The 22,267-nt window shown below is 50.1% G+C and overlaps 2 long non-coding RNA genes across 4 annotated transcripts; one reads left to right on the top strand and one right to left on the bottom strand.

The window, feature by feature from the left end:
- Positions 1–8,609: 8,609 nt before the first annotated feature.
- LOC114063110 lies at positions 8,610–15,169 on the bottom strand. Its single transcript, XR_003572507.1, has 3 exons — positions 15,065–15,169; positions 14,254–14,520; positions 8,610–11,413 (listed from the first exon to the last, which is right to left on the bottom strand). It is a non-coding gene; the product is annotated as an uncharacterized LOC114063110 (long non-coding RNA).
- LOC114063109 lies at positions 12,672–17,850 on the top strand. Of its 3 annotated transcripts, none has more exons than XR_003572505.1 (3): positions 12,672–13,087; positions 14,846–14,951; positions 15,460–17,850. It is a non-coding gene; the product is annotated as an uncharacterized LOC114063109 (long non-coding RNA). The 3 variants fall into 3 exon arrangements; XR_003572506.1 differs by having other exon boundaries at positions 14,846–15,748; positions 16,556–17,850; XR_003572504.1 differs by having other exon boundaries at positions 14,846–17,850.
- The last annotated feature ends 4,417 nt before the right edge of the window (positions 17,851–22,267 follow it).

Raw genomic sequence — 22,267 nt, 5'->3', positions numbered from 1 at the left:
CCCCTGCCTTCCCAGCCCTGTGAGGTGTTACTGAGCAGCAGGATGAGGAGCTGAGTGTTGGGGTTAAGTCCCAAAGCAGCTCTGTGATTTCAGGGACTTGTCCTGCTCCCTGCACAGGCGAATGGCACCAGCTTTCCACGAGCATCTCCACTCCAGGGGGATCCCAGTGCCCCCCGACCTGCTCAGAGCAGGTGGATCTGGTGGGGCACAACTCAGGGGAGGCCTGGGAGAGACCAGGAAGCCCCCAGGGCACTGGGGAGGCTGTGGGAGGGAGATCAGTGCCCGCTGGAAAGGGCCTTTTTTGGTACAATGCAGCTGCAGTGACCCAGTCGTTACATAAACAAGGGTTTAATTTTGGAACTTTAATATTTAACGGGCTTACGTTTCTTGTGCTCAGACATGTTCTCATGCACTGCCCCTCCGACAAAACACTTCTCACCTCCATCATTGTCCTGCTTCTGGGTTCCTGATCCACTGGAGGGAATATTTGTTCTTGGGATAATTCCTGTTCTTAGTGTGACTCTGTCAGACTGGAGCAGGGTTTTATCAGGGTGGCCCTTCTGAGCTCTCCTCTACCACGAACAGGGAGGACAAGGAACACCAGAGGGTGTGGTGACGTCAGTCAGTAACCATCCCACTCAGGTTAGTGAAGGTACCAAGGGTATCTCCTGGGAGGGAACAGAAGCTCTGCTTGACCCTTGCTGTCAGAGGCAAAGGTGGTTTCTCATCTGTGGTCCAGCCCTTCAGCCTTGACTGTTCTGCTCTAAAACCATCAGAGGAATCAAGAGGAACAGAAAACAAATTGCACTGGAAGTGCTTTGGAGGAAGGAGTTACCATGGAGATGGGAAGTCGGGTGGTTTTATTTAAGGTTATTAGGAGGCAGTAGGTCCTTCCCAAAGTGGTCTCGATACCACAACTTCTGTCTTTCTTGCTTTCTGAAGCTGTAAGGCATCTGTGTGTTGGCTTTAGGGGTCTCCCTACCTGCCACTCTCTCCAGTCCTGGAACAACTACATCTCCAGCTTGGAAGTCTGCAGGTGCAGTAACCCTGAGCCACTCCTGGCAGCCCCTTCCAGTTACCTGAGTGTGATACATTTCCCCACCTTGTGGCCTGTGAAGTGGATTTAGAATCATAGAAAGGCTTGGGTTGGAAGGGAACTTAAAGCTCATCTCATTCCAACCCCCTGCCATGGGCAGGGGCACCTCCCACTTGATCAGGTTGCTCAGGGCCCCATCCAGCCTGGCCTTGGACACTTCCAGGGATTTAAAGAAGGAAGCTTTTATTCCCTGAGCTGTAGGAATGGCATTAGTGGTCTGTGAAAGAAATATTTGCCTTTAAACAACAATGTACCATTTGCCTTGTGGCCCTAATACTTTCTCACTGGGTCTCCAGGGCAGTGGCCCTCCCACAGCATTCCCACCCAGGTGGTCATTTCCATAAAGCACTGGGAGAGGGAATAAGGCAGATTTTGCACCCTTTAAATATGTTTTAATGGTTCAGCTCTCAGCACTGGCTGTAGTGGGCTGTGAAATGAGGAGGGACTGTGTTTGGGCACGGGATGGGACTCCTCTGCGGTGTGTTTACCTGGCCTCCCACGGGTTCCCAGCGCTCTGTGACCGTGGGCCGTCACGCTGCCTGCTCAGCACAGCTTGTCACCTGAAAGGAATGATGCAAATACAAGAATTAGCCCTGCCCTGCTGCTGGGACTGCACAAATCCATCATGCCAGGGGCCTGCCTTTCAGCCCCAGGGAGCAGCCAGGGAGGAGCACACAGGCATGGCAGGGAGCTCCAGCCCTTCCCACATCCTGCAGCCAGCTCTCCATGTACTGCTGAGCTGCACCATGGCCATCACTCGCTGTGTTCACTTAGGGGTTGTGGTTTGGGGTTGTGTGGTGTGGTTTTTTGTGTGGTTTTTTTTTTTTTTTTAATCTATCATTTGAAAGCCAAACATCCTACAGACCTGCTCTTTTCATGGCAAAATCAGACAAGCCACGTTCCTGGTGATGCTCCTCTCCTCCCCGGAGCTGCTGCTGTGTCCATCCACCCTGGCACTCCATCCTGCCGTTGCCAAGGAGCTGACTGTGCTGCTGAGAGCCCTGGCCTGCTCCAGCATTCCTGCTCTTCCTCTGCCTCCTCCTCCTCACCTCCCACTCGGCCTCTCCCGCGGTCGCACTGGAAACGGGAACGCTGCAACCACCGCCCCACACGTCGGGATGTGCACATGGATAATCCCAGTGGTGGGACTGTGAGGAGCAGGGTGTTACTACCACGGGGTGACAGGCACCTCTGCGAGATAACTCAGGTTGCCATGGTTACAGGTGGAAAATAGGGCTGTGGGTTAACTCGGGCCAGTGGCGCAAGAAGCACAACATCCCGTGCCACTCCGGCACACCTGAGGCACTGTGAGCTGGGGTGGCACCCCCCTCCAGAAACCCCTGAGCCCCCACCCAGCCCAGAGCGTGGAGGTAAAACTTCCCAAAACTTCCCTGTGCTCAGCAGCCTCAGGGATGGCACTGGGTTGGGGCAGAGCAGCCTCCTGGGGGTAGAAGGAGCCCATCCCAGCCTTGGGATCTGTGATCCCTTCTGGGTGCATCCCAAATTTTAACACCAGATGTAAGCTCTGATTTTCCTGAGCTTTCACTCTCTGAGTATTTCAGAGGAATTCTCAGTCAAGGAAGCACTTTACCTGGAGACTGTTTTTCCATGTTGGAGGTAGAGGACCACAGGGCACTGGCACAGGCTGGGATGGATCAGCCAGCCATGCTGTCCCTGGCTCCCAGAGAGACACACCACACAGCTTCCATGAACAGGAGGTACAGGGCCTGCTAGAAGGATCACTCTTGGAAGTATTGCAATCCCACATGTTGATGGTCCAGCCCTAAGGAATGAAGTGTGACAGCGTGGGAATGGATCTAAAGAGCAGAGGCTGCTGGCCCAGGGCAGCCACAAATAAATTGTGTTCTCACTATTAATCCCTTAATAATATGGATGAGCTTTGGTGTGCTGCACAAAACAGATATTTAAAGAAGCCTTAGAAGTTTGTACCTTCATCACAGTGTGTGATATTGTAATATTCTGCACCTTAATCACAATATACCCCCATCCCTGGGAGTGTCCAAGGCCAAGTTGGACAGGGCTTGGAGCAACCTGGACTAGTGGAAGGTGTCCCTGGCAGGGGAGTGGAATGAAATGAGCTTTAAGGTCCCTTCCAACCCAAACCATTATATTTTTATTTTCTTGGTTTTTTAGGGGGGAGGAATAATATTGAGGTCTGGTTTACAGGCTTAAACCCCGTCCTTGCCATTCCTTAGGGATGAACGTGAATCCTCAGGTCTCCTTTCCCCTTTAAAGGAGTAAAACAGGCTGAGAAGGAGCTGGTTTATGTGGGGTTTTTTTTTAAGAGGAAAATAGTTGGCAAGAACATGAGCAAAGCTGTTTTGTTTTGTAATGTTTAATGTTTTGTTTTCTACTTTACCAATTATACAAAGGAATCACTCAAAACAAAGGTCTCCCATTTTGGAAAGGGAAAAAAATATCTATAGTGGGACTAACGTGACTAATAAGAATTGGCCAAGTAAGAAAAAATCCAAAATATCTTGAAAAATGACATATCTGTTTTTATTTAGGAAAAAAAAAATAGAAGAAAAGTTCACTCTCTAATTGATATTTGTTTGCAAAATAATTCCAGGCTGGGAAGAGTAATCAACTCGTGCGTAAAAACATTGTTTTGAGATTAATTTTTATTTTGTTACCGGTAGCTTGGATTTTAGACCTTAACTAGTGGTTTTCAAATGATTATTGCTGTGCCCCAGCTTTTAAATTTGTGGACCCTTGTTTTATGAAAAGCTACGGAGAGAATTGATCAAGAAAATACCATTTAAAAAAAAATAAAGCTTGGCAGTTTGAGGACAAAACAGCTGGGAAAGGATCCTCTTCCTGCTCCTTCTTTTTTTTTTTTTTTTTTTTTACAAGTATTTTTAAAAGATAACAGCTTAGAATTACTTATTTTTAGAAGGCTCTAGAAGGCTCAGCTGAGACCCAGAGGCCACTGTGGCTCAGCGCTGTACAAGCAAATTATTTAGGCCAGTTTATCCCCGGCCAAAATAATTTACAATCCCAGTTTCCAGGCTGAGACAAGAGGGAGAGAGAAACCTCAGCCAGAGCTGCCAGCACCAATCCCAGCAGGAACAGCAAAACGCCCCGGTCAGCGCCGGCGCCGGCGGATCCAGCCCAGCTGATGAATATGATAATCCCCAATATGATAATTTTCAGTAATAAAAAGCACTTCAGGATTTTTTTTTTTTTTCTCTTCCTCCCCAGATAAGAATAAATAATTTGTGGCGTTGAGCTCGAAGTTCTGGGCGTTCCTTTGGCAGCGGGTGCCGGGTGAGGAGCCGGAGGCAGGCGTGGTGCTGCGTCTGGCAGCTCCCGGGCGCTCGTGGGTGCTGAGCTGGGGTGGGAGTGGGGACTGCAGGGATTCAGATGAATCACAGCACATTTCCCAATCTCTGCTGTGCTTATAAAAGCGCTCACTCCAGGCAGGGGCTGGCAGACACACGCACATTCAGTGGGATGTGCCCTTGTATCCGTAGGGTTTCCAAGTCAGGTCCGAGGCTCTGCCCGCTCATGGCATCGCCTTGTGCAGGTGCAAGAGTGGGCACAGGGGAGGAGGGATGCTCTTGGACGTGGCACAGCAGTGCTCTAGACAAGCTGCTTAGGAATGTCTAAACAAATTTTTTTTCCCTGTTTATTCATTTCCCAATTGGAAAAATACTGCTTTGTTACATTAAGGTCGGTGAAATTTTTAATGGGAGGTTTTCGTGTACCCAGGGGTGGCACTCCAGGGAGCTGGGAGGTGACAGCAGGAGTGACAGCCAGGACTGTGGGACAGCCAAAAACTATGCTACAGCATCAGCTGGGATGCAGGAGACTGGCTCTGTGGGACTGTGTTCTGGAGAGACCAAACAGGGATGTATGTGCAGGAGAATTTCTGTCAGCTCAGGTGAGTGCCTGGCAGCCCACAGGTACCAACTGCTCTGCAGTGCCTCTTTCTCATTTAATTAAAAATAAAAAAGCCAAATCCTGGATCTGTGTTTCGGTATAAAGGCAAATGAGCTTTAAAAATGTAAACTGAAATCCTTTCTGATGAGCTGCAAGCAAAAAATACCGTTGCCCCCCAGCACATCCGAAGCCTCACCCCCACTCAGAGCAACCTGACAGGTGCCAGCCCTGGGGACGACACTGTCACCAAACAGATCCTGCCTCTGTCATGGCTGTGTCCTGTCATTCATCAAGACTTTTATTTTTAAAAAAAAAACATCCCAACAGGCCCAGTTGGACACTTTAAGTGAAATTCATGCTGCTCCCCCTATGCCTGTGGGAGTTGTTCCTCAGGTAAACCCAAGGTATCGGAGGAGTGCTTGGTTACTGCCACAGGAACGAAAAGCAAGCCCACAGAATTCACTCCTGGCTTCTGATTAAACAAAACTTAAGTTGTTGTAGCTGAAGCGATACATTTTTATGGCTAAATATTTAAATTGGTAATTAACATACTTCCTTTAGGGTGGGAAAATAGTTGTTTGCCATAGTTTCGTGGACTCGACGGGAGAAATAAACCAGCGGAGTTTGCAAAACAGAGGCTTAAATATGTTTATTTCGTGCTAGACATTTTGTAACTCTGCCTGTGAGGAGCAGCGAGTGGGAACGTTGTCCAGGAGGAAATAAAAGCAGCAGGGATTTATGGCACGGCCCCGCTCCGGGGGTTTAACCACGCCAGCAGCCCTGGCACAGGACACGCTCTCCGGTGGCTCAGGGAGCCAGGAGGGTGGTGAGGTTTAAACCTGTAGAACAGCAAAGCGCACGGTACCTGAAACCCGGTTTTCCAGAGGTTTAGTTAAGTGTGGGGAGCAGATTTGCAGGCCAGGCACTGAGTTAAGCCTGTGCTGATCAGCTGGAGCCGAAGGCCGGGGCACTGCCGTCATTCCCGGCGCTCCCTCCCAGGACTCCGTGTTCCAGGGTTATGCAATAAGGGGCAGCGAGTGCCCCCTGACCCCGCTGCTCCCACAGCGGGCACCGATCCCCCTCTCCATTCACAGCCTCCCATGCCCCCCACGTGAAACGGGAAACCTGGAAAAAGCAGAAGTGTGGCCGTAATTAGGATTAATCTATTTTTAGCAGGCTGTCTGCTGCCCTGTCCACGCTCCAGCTGAGATGTTTAATTCCGTCCAGCTCGACTCTTTTTCTGCGGTGGCACCCAGCACTGATATACAAAGATTTTCTTTTAATCCTTGATTTTGGGTTTTTTTTCTCTTTTGCTTTGTGTGGATACAGCAGTTAAAAAAAAAAAAAAAAAAAAGAAGCTTTTTTTTTTTTTGCCCACGTGTAATAACTGGAAAATCCAGCACTGAAGTAATACAAAGATTGCTGTATTAAAAAAAAAAAAAAAAGTTATACAACGTTTACTATCATTATTATTCATTTTACTATGGAGTTTGGAAACCTCGTCATAGATCAGGAATGTGTTGTACCCTGGGCTGCACAAACAGCACAGAAGGAAAATTGCCTCTTCCAAGCTATATTGGATAAAAACACACAGTGATACCAATAGGATTTGTGCTAAATGGCATCAGGACAAGATGTTAAAGACATCCCTGAGCACCTCCTCAGTCACTGGCCCCGCATTTAAATAATCTGCTGCCCGGGTCTTTAACCTTTTATGATGTATTTGCAAAGGGAACTTCGTGATTAGCACTTAGGGAAACACCCTGGAACACAGTTGGATCGACATCAATAGACTCCTCCGGCCCCGCTGCCTTCCCCCCCCTCCCCGGGAATGTTTGGCTTTTGCAAATATTCGAGAGCGGCAGGAGTGGCCCTGGGGAGACACGTCCCCCGGGAAGGGGAGTGGGACCTTTAAGCAGAGAGCAGGGCAGTGGTGGGAGCTCTCCTCGCACCACTCGTGCTCTCCCGTGGGTGGTCCATGGCCCCGGGATTGGGAAGATGCTCCCCTTAGGGAAAAAAAGAGCCTCCCCCAAAACCACAGCCCAGGGGCACGTCCTGCTCCGGACACGGGCAGGGTTGTTGGATCCTCCGCACCCCACCTGTCCCCCCGCCCGGGCGCTTGAGTGACTCATGAAGCTCCCGAGCGCTGAGCGTGGAGAAGGGCTATTTCCGTGCTCCCACTGCAATCCCTGCTCCTCCGGCTGCGCTGTCAGGCACCTCAGCACCCCCGCCGGCTCTATTCTTAGCAGCTAATAGCTGAAATAATTCCTTTTGTCTCAGCGCTCTTGGCTCCTCAGGTTTGGAGCGGAGTAAAACCTGCGGAGCCTGAGCTGCTCTCGCGGCCTCTCCCAGCGCTGGGAAGGAGCGGCCGGGGGGTCCGGAGAGCGCTGCTGTTCCCACCAGGAATGCTGAAAACAGCGACCAGGGCAGAGCTGGGGGCTGAATATCCCAAATAACTTGAACCTGGCTTCCACACAGCTCTGCTTTGAAGCGGCCCCCGTGTTAATGCGGTGCCATCTCTTTGAAAAGGATCCCGGCTTTTCCAGCTGGAAGTTTCTTAGACTTCACAGGGTAAATTCCAGGTTTTCAAAGGGAGGGGCCAGGTTTTCACCTGCAGGCTCCCATTTCAGAGCCTGCTTTGCTGCGTGGGCTGGCTTTGCACTGAGAATGCAAACGCTTTATGCAAATGTGACTCCCCAATGCCAACACATCCACGCCAGCACATCCCCGACAGCTCTTGGGAAACAAACCCACACCTCTGGCTTCGCAGGGCTTTTGATCTCAGCACCAGCTGTTCCATCCAATTCCCTTGAACCACCCCCCAGAGAGGACTATGAACCCCCCACCCTGCTCCCGGTGCAGTGTCAGCTGTGCACACCCAAGCAGACGCACGGAACCAGCTTTAAAACTGTTTGAGAAGGGGTTTACTGCTATTTATCTGCCTGCAGCTCTTCCTCCTGCTGGTTGGGACCCCAGCAAGAGCAACAGCATGTTCCAAGAAGAACACATTGCCCAGAGAAGCTGTGGCTGCTCCACCCCTGGAAGTGTCCAAGGCCAGGTTGGAAGGGGCTTGGAGCAACCTGGGCTGGTGGAAGGTGTCCCTGCCCATGGCAGGGGGTGGAATGGGATGAGCTTTAAGGTCCCTTCCCCCTCAAACCATTCTGGGATTCTGTGATTTTATGGGCTGGCAGAGAAAAGGTCTCACTGGCCACAGGTCTGGAATTCACTAATTGAATTTGTCTGGAAAACAATAAACCTTTTGGAAAAAAACTAAATGTTTGTTGTGACTCTGTAGCTTTTCTCCTCCTGTCACAGTGGGAAAAAACACTGTAAAAAAATATCCCTTCGTGGACTCAGGCTGCTGTGTTAGCAAATATTCCTATTTTGGAATTCCGAGTCTCTACTTCCCTGGAAATCTGCATGTCCTGGTGCCTGTCAGGGTGGCACTAAAAGACCATGAATTATCTGTTGTTCTCTATGTACACGTGAAAATAGAAGGAAGGCTTCAAAGTCTTATTTCTGCTTTGCTTTGAAAACTGAAAGAGTCCCCTTGAAATAATTCCTTATCCATTTCCTCCCAAAGCCAGGCTGTTCCAGCAGCTTCTGTCTCAATTGATTGGGGGCCTTCTGGACAATAAAGAACTATAATTGAATAAGGACTATAACTTGAATAAAATCTGGGAGCAAGGAACGCCCTGTCAGCTTTGACCCTGATCCCACATACAACGTGGGTCAAATTATTTAACCTTTATTTTACTCAGCCTTCCCTTATGCAAAATTATATTGATTTTAAAAAGAAAACATGAAAAACTTGCCAGTTTCCCCAAGCAACAACTAAAATTACTTTATTCCTGGTCAATGCAGACAATTGTTTTGCCGCAGCAAAGAGTTAATTATGGGGTTTTTTAAAGGATGATTTTTTTTTATTTCAACAGTCGAAAGAAAAATTTAAAAATTAACTACCCTCTGATCGGTGAGGCTTAGGGGAAATAGTCCTGGCAGATGGGCTACACGTCCCTGTTTCTGATGGTATTCCCTGAATGGAGCTGGCTGAGAATTCTGTGCCGACACAGAATTTTGTTGGAAACAGTCATTTCACAGAGGTGGTGAGTTCTTTGTAAGGCTGACAAATAAAAGGTCTTAAAAAAAAGAGCCCTCCCTACATCAACACCTGAAAAACGGACTAGTTTGCATTTTAAAGCAACTTTTCGGACTCCAGATTGCTCAAGGGAAGGAACTTTTCCATTCTCCCCGTCCACCTTTGCCCGACTCTTGGCTCCCTCCCTTTATCCCCAGCCTCTCCCCTGCTGATGTGCCAAGACGTCACTTACGTGGATGCCGAGGCCGAGGGGTCACAGATTTACAGCTGCCCGGGCTTGCTGCGTCTCGGGCAGGAATTTGTTTGGCATAATCGGGGCCTTTGGATTATTTATCTCAGCCTTTTAGTTAAACAGGAACATGCCCTGATTTTAACAATGTGTTTCCTGCAGTGGAGGAAGGTGTGGCCGATGGCATTTAATCCGCGAGCCGAGCCAAGGCTTCGCCAGCAGGAAGCTGGAAGCGCGGGGCAGGACCACGAGGGTTTCCTTCATCGTGAAAAAGACCAAGGGCCTTCCTCAGTGGATGGCAGAGGTTGTTTTATCACCCACCAGAGCAACAGTGATGTGCAGGAGAGGGGGAGATGTTTGGAATGTCAGCCTCCATGTGTTATTGCTATTAAGGTCATCGCAGTGTGACAGCAGAGAACGGCACGGGAGACGCCGGAGAACTGAGGATGAACCTTTAGGTACAGTTTGGCCCAGAAGCAGTGCAAGCCCACACTTCCTGTGCTCACTGAGGAATTGCTCCCTGATCCTTCTTGTCAATGACAGCAGGCTTTTGGTGTCTGGGGGGTTCCAATCCTTCCCACGCTCCTCAAGAAAAAATGTTCCCCCCGACATCCAGCCTGAAGCGCTGCAGTTACAAGTTGTGAAATCTTGTTACAGTGCCTACACTATAAAAAGTTTTTTTATTTTTTTTTTTAACCCATGGCCCAGCTGTGATCAGCTGCGAGCCCTCCTTTTGGAATGGATTCTCACACTGCCATTCACACGGTGATACTGATCATTCTGCTTCCAACCGTGGCTGTGGAATATTTCCATTTACCAAGCTTGCTTTCTAGCCCAGGACTTTGCACCCTCATAGGCAGTTTTTACAAAACCAAAGCTCTGTTTCCTGCTTTTAGACTTTGGAGGGGAAAAAAAAAAAAAAAAAAAAAAGGCAAAAAGTCGAAAATAAGTATGTGGGCTCCACTTTGAAAAGCAGACTAAATTTCTACTATGGAATGATGGCCTCTATTTCTTTACAGAAACAGCGCCAGAACATGACTTTAATTTTTTTGGGACCTCTTTACTCAGTTCCAAGTGCTGAAGTTTTCCACTGTGCCAGGTCTTCTTAGTTACACACTTAGTTGCACACAGGGCAGTGTTGGCTTTGAGTCTTCTTGGGAGCCTGAGTGCCACCAGAAGGTACTCACAGCCAGGTAAAGGTAGAAACATTCCTCAGGATTGGAGATTTTCAAATGAAAGCAAACCATAAGATGCATGCCACCTTTCCCATGCAAGCAACCAAAAAGAGGTAATTTCAAATAAATCAAAGCTTCATTTTACCTTCTTAATACACCACACGACTGATAAAACCGCTGGGAGCTAAAAGCACCAGTCAGCTGTCCCCTTCCTGAGGCTCCAAGTGTTTTTTACCTCGCTCAGTCACGTTCAGAGCTCCGTGGTGCTGGTGGGTCCAGCGAGGTGGCCCCTCTGCCTGCACAGAGCTGGGGCGGTGCAAACCAGCGGGGAAAACGGGGAACGTGGAAAATCCGCCCTGACCCTGCACGTTGGAGCTTCTGAGATAACTCAGGGGGGTAACTGAAACCAGCACAGGCAGCTTCCCATGGCAGCAAACACTGGCCTACTTCAGCGAGGGTGACTCATTTCAGGAGCCGGGCGCTCTCGCCGTTGTTAACCGAAGGAGTTAATCCTCGCAGCTCTGGCCACAAAGTGTATGTGCAAGGCTTGAACTCCCATGGGTTTGATTGCATAAGAAACCATGTATTGTGGCATTTAGTTGATCATGCACTACTTCTTCTGGTCACATGGAGGCTTGATTTCCCCTTGCATCAGCTCCAACAGACTTTTTATATTTTTTTGTACTGGTGTCTGGCTGTTCAGTTCACCGGGGTCATCCCCTTCACCCCACAGCACTGCCTGTGCTGCTCTCCCAGGTCCCTGCCTCGCAGGATCTCATTCCATTTTCTGCAGAATCACATCTGAGGAACCAGGAGCTTGTAATTCTTCTCATTTGTGTCTGTGCGTAACAGGTGTCATTTTCAGTGTAGTACAGACAAATCCCAAAATAGCTCAGGCTCTTCAGACGCTGCGAAGGGAAAAAATAGTGGTTATTTCAGCTTTGGTTGTAGTGAAAAACCCAACGCTCGCAGCCGGCTCTGAAGTCGGAATTAAAATGGCAGATGTAGGTGTGGAGCAGGGATCTCTCCCTGGATTCTGTGTTTTCCAAAGGACTCGCTGCCTGGCTCTTTTGTGTACACAGGCCGGCACATGAACTCCCTCACACGGTGCTGCCTCTCCATTAGCTCCTCTGATCCCCAGGAGCTGCACCCACCACGGATCCTCCTCCACACTTCGCCAGCTTTGAGGCTACAGACCGGGAGAGCTCTGCTATCCCTGCCTGGTGCTGAACCTGACTGGAGGCACCGGAGTTAATGTGAGGGATTTGGGGGGCAGAGGCAAGGAGAGAGTGCTCAGCTGCAAGATGTCTCTTGCCTGGTGACGCCTGCTGTGCTGAAATACAGAGCTGCTTGTGGACTGTCTTTGTCGGGGATTATTGGATTCTGGTGACTCCAGGAACGCAGTTATTAGTTCCCCTGCCTACGCCGAGCGTTTTGAATCTGTGTGTGTGATAACACTTATTAATACTGCTCAGATTAAGAAGATCCTGTAGCGTTATGGCACTTTCAGTGCCTTATCTCACACCACGCATCTGCCCAGCAGCTGAACCACGTTCAGATCAATGTCTTGTGGCCAGCAGAGCAGGGTCTCGTGGGGCCAGCAGTAGCCTCCTGCCCAGAAGACCTGCGTTTACCCACAGCAGCAGCTCCTTTAAAGCTGCCTTGTGCTTCAGGGTATCTGCCTGCTGAGGATTTGCAGGACGTAGGCCTAAAATATTTTATTTTAGGAACTCGAGTAATGGTTCCTGTCACCGAAACAGTTAACCAAAAAGCACTAACTCTCCACTGGAACGTGTGTGTGCGTGCGTGTGTGTGTGTGTGTTTTTGTTTTTTTAGAGCCAAGAAGATTTGCTTTGGTTTTTTTTAAAGCAGAAACCACCACAAAGTTGGCCGTGGTTTCAGCTGCTCTCGCTCGAGATTTGTATTGCTGACTACCAATCCTAAAAGAGTTAACCTGGTAAGTATGACTCAGAAGCAGAGCAGGAGATGCGAGGCTGAGAGCCGTGGAGGCAGCACAGAAACAAGAGGTGAGCAACAGAATAATTGCCAAAAAAAGGTGCAGAGTCCAGGAGCGACGCTCCCTCCGGTCTGCCTGGCCCTGGCACCGCTGGCACGGGCTCCCTGGAAAGCTGCAGTTCCGCTCTTATAACACAGGGAGCAGGCTGGAGAATTTAGAGCTGCGTCACAGAGCTCAGCGAGAGAGTGAGAGAGCAAGCTCCGTCGATAGGTCTACCAGCAACAGCCCTGCTGCAGCAAGAGGGGAGAGAGGCAGCAAGAGAGACAGAGAGGGCTCCAGGAAGAGAAGTACCACCAACACCACGGGCTGGGCTCCTGCCACCATCCACTGTCACCTGGACGTCGTACTCGGGCTCGGTTGGCGTAGGAGGCTTCGCCCATTGACGATGCTGGAGACCCGGCGCGCTTAATCCCGCGGGGAGGGAGAGTGGGCAGACACCAAAAGGGTTAACAGAAAGGAAATTTCTGGAACCTTCTCTTCTGCGGCGCTCCACAGCGAGCGGAGGGCTGAGGACTGCGCAGATGGTGCACGGGCACAGCTCTTCGGTCCGGTTCGCCTTCCTCACGTACGTACCCTTTGATCAGGATGGGGCTGGAGCTGCAGCCACGGATTTTTAATTGCTGGCAGGGCGTCCCTCACCCCCGGCGTCCCCCAAGTTCGGATCCCGAAGTGCCTGTGTTATTATTTTGGCTGGGTATGGTTGCTCTGTTCTGCGTCAGAGCTGTTTTCTCAATGGAACGACGGCACAGGTTGTACTAATGTCACTCCTGCCGGCATTGCTGTACTGCAGAGGAGGGTAGTAGTCGTGGGGGAGAGATGACAACTTTGCAAAGACTGCCGTTTGCCTGGTTTGTTTGGGCTTTTTATTCTCCCCCGTCTCCCTGAGGGCTGGCATGCTGGCGAGGGTTTGGTGGAGGGGTTAACAGGCGCCCTGCGATTCCGAGCTCGGAGGTTTGTCACTGCGTAGTTCGGAAAGTGGCAAACGGTGACGCAGTGATCATTGCAGGGCATGTCGTCCAGTTTTTAAAAGCACTGGGGGGGACAGGTAGACGGTGCCTTCCAGACGCTTCCACACCAGCTGAAAGGGGTTAAAGATGAGTCGAGACGGGAAGCGAGCATTTAGGGATTAAATGTCATCATTTTGGCGTTGGAAAGTTGTTTACCTTGCTCTCTCGGTGTCTCCATGCTGGCAGGCGGCCAGCTCACATGTGATAGTCTTCCCTGTACTGCTGCATCATTAACTAAGTGCCGGAGCCGGCTCCCCATTGGCCGGGGAGGGCTCTGGGCCCGGAGCCGCCGCGCCATTGGCGGAGGAGGTGATGGCAGGTGAAAAGCCCTCCCGGATTGGCCGAGGGCTGGGTGTCAAACCCCGACGTTGATTTCACTTGCTTCAAAGTACCGGCAGCTGCCCGTGCCCTGCCTGCTCCCTGCCCGCTGCCCACTCTGCCTGCCCCCTGCCCACTGCCCCTTCCCTGCTCACTGTCCACACTGCTTGCTCCCTGCCTCGCTGTTCCCTGCCTGCTCCCTGCCCACCACTGCCTGCTCCCTGCCTACCCCCTACACCCTGCCCACCGCTGCCTGCTGCCCGCTCCCTGCCTGCTGCTCCCTACCCACTGCTGACCACTGCCTGCTCCCTCTCTGCTGCTCCCTGCCTGCTGCCCGCTCTCTGCCCTCTCCCTGCCTCCTGCTCGCTCCCTCCTCCCTGCCCACTGCCCACCACTCCCTGCCCACCTCGTATCTCAGGATTCCAGGTGTCCCTCGGGCACAGGCAGGCAGGAGCTGGGTAACTCCTCGAGGTGGTGGGTGCCAGCCCTCACATCCAGGGGTGCTCCCCGAGGTGTCGTTCCGCCGTCCGCTCGCGACGATGACGTGTCAGAGCTGCAGACCATGGCGGAAGGGAAAGTGCTGCGGTTTGGGGCTTTTCTCCTTTGCCTTCTTCTCCCTCAGACAGTGGTTGAGCGTTAGCAGGACTGTGATGGCTTGGGGTAGGGATTGCACCTGAAAATTATGTCGTGGGAACAGTTAAAGAAGCGAAAACGACTCCTGCCCAAACTCGGCTTTTGTTTGCACAAGGGTGAGCTTGCCACAGGCTCGGTAATGTCAGGGAGAGCCAGGACTGCCCTCCGTGATGGGTCTGTAAAGGTTTGCAAAGGCAACAACAGCGTTAGAAACCAAGGACCGAAGGATCAGGAAGGATTGGGTCAGGATGAACGGGAGACTGAGGGCAGAGAGCAGCTCCAGAGAGAGGACGAGGAAATGAAGGGGAGAACATTTTTCTCTCTTAACCATTTACAATACTATTTTTTCACCTCTCTTCTTAAAGTGACCAGCAATGAAGATGGCAGCTCTGCCTGGAAGTGCTGAGGACACAACCAGCCTTGAGCTTGGTCCTTCTGGCCGAGGAAGTCTCCCGATTATGCAGTGGAGTGGTAACTTTGCTTTCTCATATGGCAGGGAACATTATTCCATAGCCTTTCATCATCCCGAGGCTTAAACAACTTTAAGGATGTGATAGCATAAGCGTTTAATCTATATTACTCACTCGTTGACATCTCAAGCGTCAGGGCTGGTTGTTTAGCAACAACCGCTGGGCTCGGAACCGGCTCAGACACAGCGCGCCCGCCGTCTCCATCACTTCAGCTGTAGCCTGTCCCCTGCACGGTGCTCTGAGGGAAAGAGAGAAGGGCTGTACTTCCACCATACGCCCCACCCCGACCGAATTTGGGGGGTTTGGTGGCACAGGCCGCAGGCGCTGCGGTTTTCTCGCCGACTCCGTCCCTTTGCGCAGTTCCGCGGAGGGGAGGACGCCATTTCCAACGGCACTGCGGTGGTAGGAACGGGGAGGGAAGAACCAAACAGGCACCACGTGCCACTCCCCACTTTTCTTCCCCTCTTTCCCCATCTCCACCTTTCTTCCTTCCCCTCCTTTTCTGCCAGATTCCGTAGGGAATTTCAGACTCTTACTGCAGTCGTCACAACCCCTCCTGACTCACTGAGCCTTCGCTGGCTGTAGCTGGCTCCCTTGGAGCATCCTTGCCTCCTGCAGCGCCAGATCCGCAGAGCAGGGGAACAACAGGAATAGCAGCGACGACGGTGGTCCCTGCAGCGAGACAGACAGGCATAAATACACACACACATGCAGGAACAGTCCCAGGCAGCTGTGGAGGGAATTCTGTACAGCCGGGAGCTGGACTAAGCCATGACTGCTTGGTTGTGTGGAAGACGGGTGGGTTGAGTCTCTTTTTCCTGAGTGTTGGCTGCATGGACAACTCTTTGTGGTTTTCCCGTCACAGTTGTGGGGTGGAGGACCCTGTAATTTGTAAAGCTAGTGCTGCTTCGTGACATTTCTCAGGGCTTTAGAGGAGGTGCCACTGGCAGCTGGTTCAGTGTTCAGTGCAGGGGTGTACCTGATTAAATTCCCTTTGCCACCATTTTTTTTGGCCACAGTTAGTTTAACTGCGGCTGAACGCAGGGAGGGTAAGGAGACACAGATAAAAGAGGAGTTATTTCAATGTTAAACTTCAGCTGTAAATCTCATTACTCAGGAATTGAGGTTACTGTCAGCAGGTAAATCTGTGGGACTGGCAAGAAACAAGGCTAAGAAGGGGACATGGCATATTTCTGTAGGACAGCAGTGACTGCGTGCACAGGGGCGGCACTGTCGCCGTGAGCTGTACGTGGCTAACTGTTCCATTATCCTTTTCTGGGTATTGCCACAAAACAGCTCGGGAAAGCTGTGATTCCTTCCTCCCTCCGACACTCGTGTGTGTGTGCCACCGTGTTAAGCTGATTCATTTTTGCGTGTGTCTGGGTTTCCTTGCTCTGGGCAGCGGGGTTTGCTGCGTGCCTCGGCCCCGGTGCAGCACTGACGCAGCGTTCGTTAACGCGCCGGCCCTCGCTGGCAAAACACACGCAGTTTTCTCGGCCGTTCTGACCGCTCAAGGGCCGCGAAAACTCGGGCGAGGAAGTTCGGGATTGCAAATGCTCACGATGTGAACTTACTTAAATGCATTACCATCCTATTCTTTGCTAGTGGAGGAAGGCTCTGTGAGTGACGAGACAGCCACGATCTCCCCCTTGCACTTGTTTTGCCGATGGTCATGTTACATCTGTGACGCAGACGAATTTTGCTGTTCGTTCCTGTCTGTGCTTTAGGGAGCGAGGCTGATGAGGGCACGAGCTCGAACATGGTTAGAAACATCAATTTAATATTGATGCTACAAGTTCAAACCATACCTGAAGGGTCAGGGGCATTGGATCCACCTATTTCACGGCCCCAAATGGCGAAGGGATTCGGATGAACACAACAGCACCCCTGGCCATTTTGTCGCTCGCAGAGTAGACTCGGAGCCTGCAGCTCTGCTGCTGCTGCTGCTGCTGTTCATTTCCATGTTATACAAATACAGCGTTGGGCTCGGTGTCAGGAGCTTTCCTGATGCCGTGAGAAGCTTAAAGTCTACAAGCAAATGTTTTTCTTATTTGGGAAGATTAATTAAAATGACCAGATGCCAAGTATTCTACCCTCACTCCTCTCACAAATCACTCCCAGAAAATTCAGTGGTGCCGTGTATGTTTTTTAAAACTTAATCACGGTGTTTTCTTATAGTTTAGTATGGGTGTGACTGGGGGAGAGGGTAAGATTTAATTTGGGAAACAGCTGTAACGCTGATGTTAATGAACAAGTACATAGGCAAGAGATAGTTGTCCACATCCTCTATATATCTGCGTATGGATACAGACAGTCCCAAGCCCAGGTTGTGAAGATGCCCTCATTACAAAATGAGAAGGGACTCCTCTGGCTCATTCTCAGCCACCCAAACGTTTCAGTGCAAAGGCAGCAGTAGAAAAGGCCAGGCTGGACTCTCAAGCTCACAAAATGGTTCCACCAGCACTCAGAGATGCCAGTGCCGTTTATACTGGCACGGCTCCGAGAGCGGCACCGCGAGCTGCCTGCTGCAAGGTCATTCCCCTGACTCATGGTCAGCAACCAGTTGGTTCAGGAACTCCCAATCCACTTTTCTTGCATCTGTGGCAGTGCTCGAATCCCGAGCTTGATAATTAGCATTACTGCAGTAGTGGACTACTGAGCCCAAAACTGTAGCTCCAAAAAAATCCCGTGTCTCTGAAGCATTTTAAAATCCCTATCTGTAATTTGCTTCTTGTGCTAACTGCAAAAAACTTTGCACTAGTTCCCTCATCCCCTTTTCCTCCAAAACTTCAAAAAGTTTGCACTACTTCTCTCATCCCCTTTTCCCCCAAGACTTCCTCTGGACTGCTGGGAATCAGCAGTGGCATGTTAAGTTTAAGGAGATAGACTCTGTTCCAGAAGAAAAAAAGTGTCTGTGTATATTTGCATTTCTGTGCTCGTTAGCAGGTGGACTCTGCAGGCTTTCTAAGTTCACCAGTGTCTCCCAGGCCAGTGGTGTCTCCCTGGTGCTTTCAGTTTTAGGTACCTCAGCTCAGGAGCTGTCTTGTCCCCTCCCAGGTTTCCACATTTTTCTCCAGTGTTCCTATTTGTCCACTGTTTGTCACTCTTATTTTCAGTGGCCTCAGGACAGCACTGGCCGTGGATGTGCTTAGGGCTGGCTCGAGTTGTCTCAGCTTCACAGGCAGCAGTGGAGTGGTTAATGCCTCTGAGCAAAGTAATTTATTTAGTGCCCAAAGTTCAATTTGGGGGCATGTTATCTGGCTCCTTTCGAACAGAGGGGGCAGAGCAGGCCAAGCAGGGACACGAGCAGACCCTTCCCGCTCCCAGTGTTGCCAACCCACCTCCCCAAGCCCCCAGCCCTGGGCAGCCTCCTCACAATCAGCCTCAGCCTTCTGTGTCATTATTCCCTGGTTTCCAAAGGTAAAAACCTGGCTGCTAATCCTGATGCCAGTGACGACTCTTCGCCTACAGGGAGGCATATGTGATGGCTTGTCTGCTAAAAACTGAGCCAACACAGTGTGATTCAGCCCTCCAGCTTTCCAAGGAATAGAGCTATTTCTGAGTTGAGCACATCTCTTGAGCTCCCCACACAAACATTCACGGGGGTGCACACAAGTCCAGCAGCAGCCGCCACAGGGCTTGGATTTGGCTGTAGAGCTCAAATGTTTCTTAAATATTCCCAAACATACAGTGAAATTTTCAGTGATAGAGTGCTGGAAATCCTGGGAACAGGTACAAATCAGCAGCTCAGGGGAGTCAGTCAGGGGTTTGGTCAGTGCTTTTCTCTGGCTGTTTTGCCAGGTCCTTCTACTGCAGACAGTGCTGAACTAAAGGCTTGTTTTCAAATATCTGGTTTAAAGGCAGGTTATACTTCAGTGAACATCTGGCAGTATTTGTTTCCTTATGCTCCTCACTGGCACAGGACATTCTTTTGTCTCTTGAACGACACAAAAGAAAAATATTACTTCCCTTGACATTACCTAAAGGAGCTGGAATGGTGGCCTTGGGGGAACACCGTGTTCCTGAACTGACTATACAAATCACAGCAATCATCTCCCTGTGACTGCTCTCAAGCCCTGCAATCAATACTTTATATTCGAAGGTGATGCTTAGGTACAGAAGTTAGGAATAGAAAATGGCTTTCCTGGTTTCAGCTCCTTAGGAGGATCATTGCTTTGAGCGTAGTTAGTTTTGTAATGTGCTGCTCACTCAAGCTGTGTGGGGCTCTAAATTCGATGAGTTTTCATGGCTGTATTTTCCTACTGCTCTTCCCCGACCTCAGCCATGTAAGTGCAATGCTCTTCTTCCCCTGTGTGAGTTTGCCTGGTTTCACCTCATTGTTCCTCGTGAAATCTGAAATCCTACCCAGGACCCAGAGGTTCAGCAGTTCCTGTGCCCTCCTAACACGCTGTGGGTTTCCCAAGGAAAGGTGGAGCAAAACTATGACTCCAGACAAGTCACAGCAATTTCAGAGGAGCAGAGGGGAATCACAAGATCAGGAACTGTTGCAGTAATAATATCTCAGCACACCTAGAACGATCACCATGCTAAAACTGCTCCCTCCAGTTCAGAACAGTTTTGGGACAAGCAATAGCAAATAAAATGTTACACATAGTTAGGAGTCTGAACCAAAGGTCTGGGATTTAAAAAACACAACAGGTCTTGTGAATAAATCCTGATTATTTTAGTGATATTGCTCTGCTATGAGCTATCACCAGGTTTCTCCAAAAGAGCTGTAATCCACAAATTAAAGGTCTCTTGCACTGTTTTTTAGCCTCCTTTTTAGACCCATGCACCACAGAAAGCATGGATCAGCAGGGCAGAACCATAAAATGAAGGTTGGTGTGGTCCATCACATCACCCAGAGTGCCTGGGTCTGTTAGTGTTGAATTATCTTGCCCTGAAAATGAGGTTTGCTGCATCCAAGCCCCCAATTCCTGTCTGTCAATGCCAACTGCCAGACGTGGCTCAGCATTGGAAAATCCTGGATGGCACCAAACCCACGTTGGGAATGAGCTCTGTCAACTCAGTCAGAGCAGCAAGAGTTAACCCCCCACCAGTGGGTCTTCAGGGCTAAGATGCACCTCTCAGACCTCATCACAAGCCAAATTTCAGCCATCATGGACACTCCCCACCACCTGACCTGCCCAAGATTATCTGGAAAAGCCAACAAGCAAAGAAAAACCCTCACCCCAAACCCCTATTCATACTACAGCTGTAAGGCTGCAATAGTAGGACTAAAGGAACAGGCTGTGTTCAACTCATGACTGTAATGCAGAGCTTTTATTGTGATCCCAATCAGGGGAAAGAAAAAAATCAAATCTCCATTATGCTTTAAACTCTCGAGAGAAGTACATGTCTTTGTTGCCCGTAACAGCAGCAGCAGCATCTCCAGAGCCATTTCTAGTCACAAGCATCAACTTTTCTAAGCAGTGCAGCATCTCCTCTGCCTTTCCTCAGCCCAGGCCAGCGCTGCTGACCCGCAGAGCGTTACAGACTCAGGCCTGGCTCAGGCTGCAAGTTAAGGCACATTTGTCCACACCTGACCCAGGCAGCAGCACACAGCACCAGACCTGCACAACAAACAGATGCAGTTACAAGCTCCCCCGGGCTCAGGAAGCTTTTTTTTTTTTTTTTTTTGAAACCTTAGAAGTTCACTCATTTCAACTCCCCTTACAGGTCACCACTTGTACTGTCACACCCCTCCGTCCCACACCTGGCCTTGGGCTGACTCATTCCTTCACTGGGAGGATGATGCATCAAGCTCAGCCTTTCTGCATGTAAAACAGGAATATTTCTCTCCAGGGGAGAGCAGAGTCTGAGGAACCACAAGTTTCACCCCGTGATTTGAAAAGGGAGGGAAAAAAAATCTATGGTGCACTCAGGGTCACACAGAAATCGGTTTCCCTTACTGTAAATGCCCCAGAAATGCATTTAAAAGGTGCAGGTTGTGAAAAATCAAGCCTGTGACATCCAGGCTTGCCTTGTTCCTGCAGACTAAAGGTCTTAGGCTAGAAAGGAAGTTCCCTTTCACAGGGAAGGCCCTTTCTGCCTTTGTGTCCTATAGATGTGTAAAACAGTGTGAAGTCCGTGAAAGGCTTTGAGATGCTCCTCTGAAAGAAGGGCCCTGCTACCAAAACATCTGAAAAGGAGGGAAAGCCCAGAACCACAATAGTGTACTTCTCCTACTATTATTTACTGAAAACTCCAGACCACTTTGACTAAGTCAACTGACAGTATTTGCCTGTCTCCACACGTGTGTCCACATGTACAACACAACCAGCAAATGCTTGAGGCAAGTCCTGGTTTATTCTCTTCCCTGGGAGGGTGGGCAGGCCCTGGCACGGGTTGCCCAGAGAAGCTGTGGCTGCCCCATCCCTGGGAGTGTCCAAGGCCAGGTTGGATGGGGCTTGGAGCAACGTGGGACAGTGGAAGGTGTCCCTGCCCGTGGCAGGGGGTGGAACAAGAAGAGCTTTAAGGTCCCTTCCAAGCAAAGCATCCTGTGATTCTATTTCCCTGCACATGCACATATTCCCAGTCAGGTGCTGTGTATCACAGCATCCTGAACTGCTCTTTTTCTCCTCCTCTCTGCCTGCTGCCTGCCCAAACATGCTGTTAGCTTTGGAAGGAGAACACACACAGATGTATCCTTCCCAAAATGTGTACCTGCACCTTGGCAAAATGGGCTGACACCTTCTGGGGAGCTCGTTAAGGCAACAGGAGAAACTTCAGGTAGCCTGGAGGAGGGCCAGCAGCATCTTAATTACGCTGAAGTGAAACCTGGTTTTATCAAAACTGTAAATAATAAATGAGCTATTGGTCTTCAACTGCTGCACAGTATTTCTGCAAAGGTTAGTCTCCTTTGGAGAGGGGAAGGTGGGCTTAGGTGTTCAGTCCCTGTAAGTCTCATACTTCAACAGAAGCTCCTGTTTTCAGCAGCACAGAATTAAGTGAAATTTCCCCCAACTGCTTTTGAAAATCCTGATAAAGATTTCTTTTTAATGCTTACTACTGAGACAGGATAAAAACCAAAGCAACCCTCACTTTGAACCTGTTTCTCAAAGACGCTGCAGTGATTCTGTGATCTGTGCTGCAACCTTTCAGCAGCAGCAACCCTTGGTCCAGCTTTTCAGGAGTAAATCTCACCTGATAATAGAGGGTGCCTCATAAATAACTGTGCCAGCACGACAGACACTGGGGAGGGAACCTGCTTTCCACTTGTCTTTCACCCTGCTGCCCCAGATAATGGATTTAGAAACTACAGTAAATATCCAGACACAGTAATCTAGTACAGCTCTTTCCCCTTCCTCCACCCCT

Source organism: Empidonax traillii, unplaced genomic scaffold, assembly GCF_003031625.1.
Source record: "Empidonax traillii isolate 1590-97213 ecotype Southwest subspecies unplaced genomic scaffold, ASM303162v1 scaffold451:size1465578, whole genome shotgun sequence".
Classification (NCBI taxonomy): Eukaryota; Metazoa; Chordata; class Aves; order Passeriformes; family Tyrannidae; genus Empidonax; species Empidonax traillii.
This window is presented reverse-complemented; position numbering and strand designations above follow the sequence as displayed.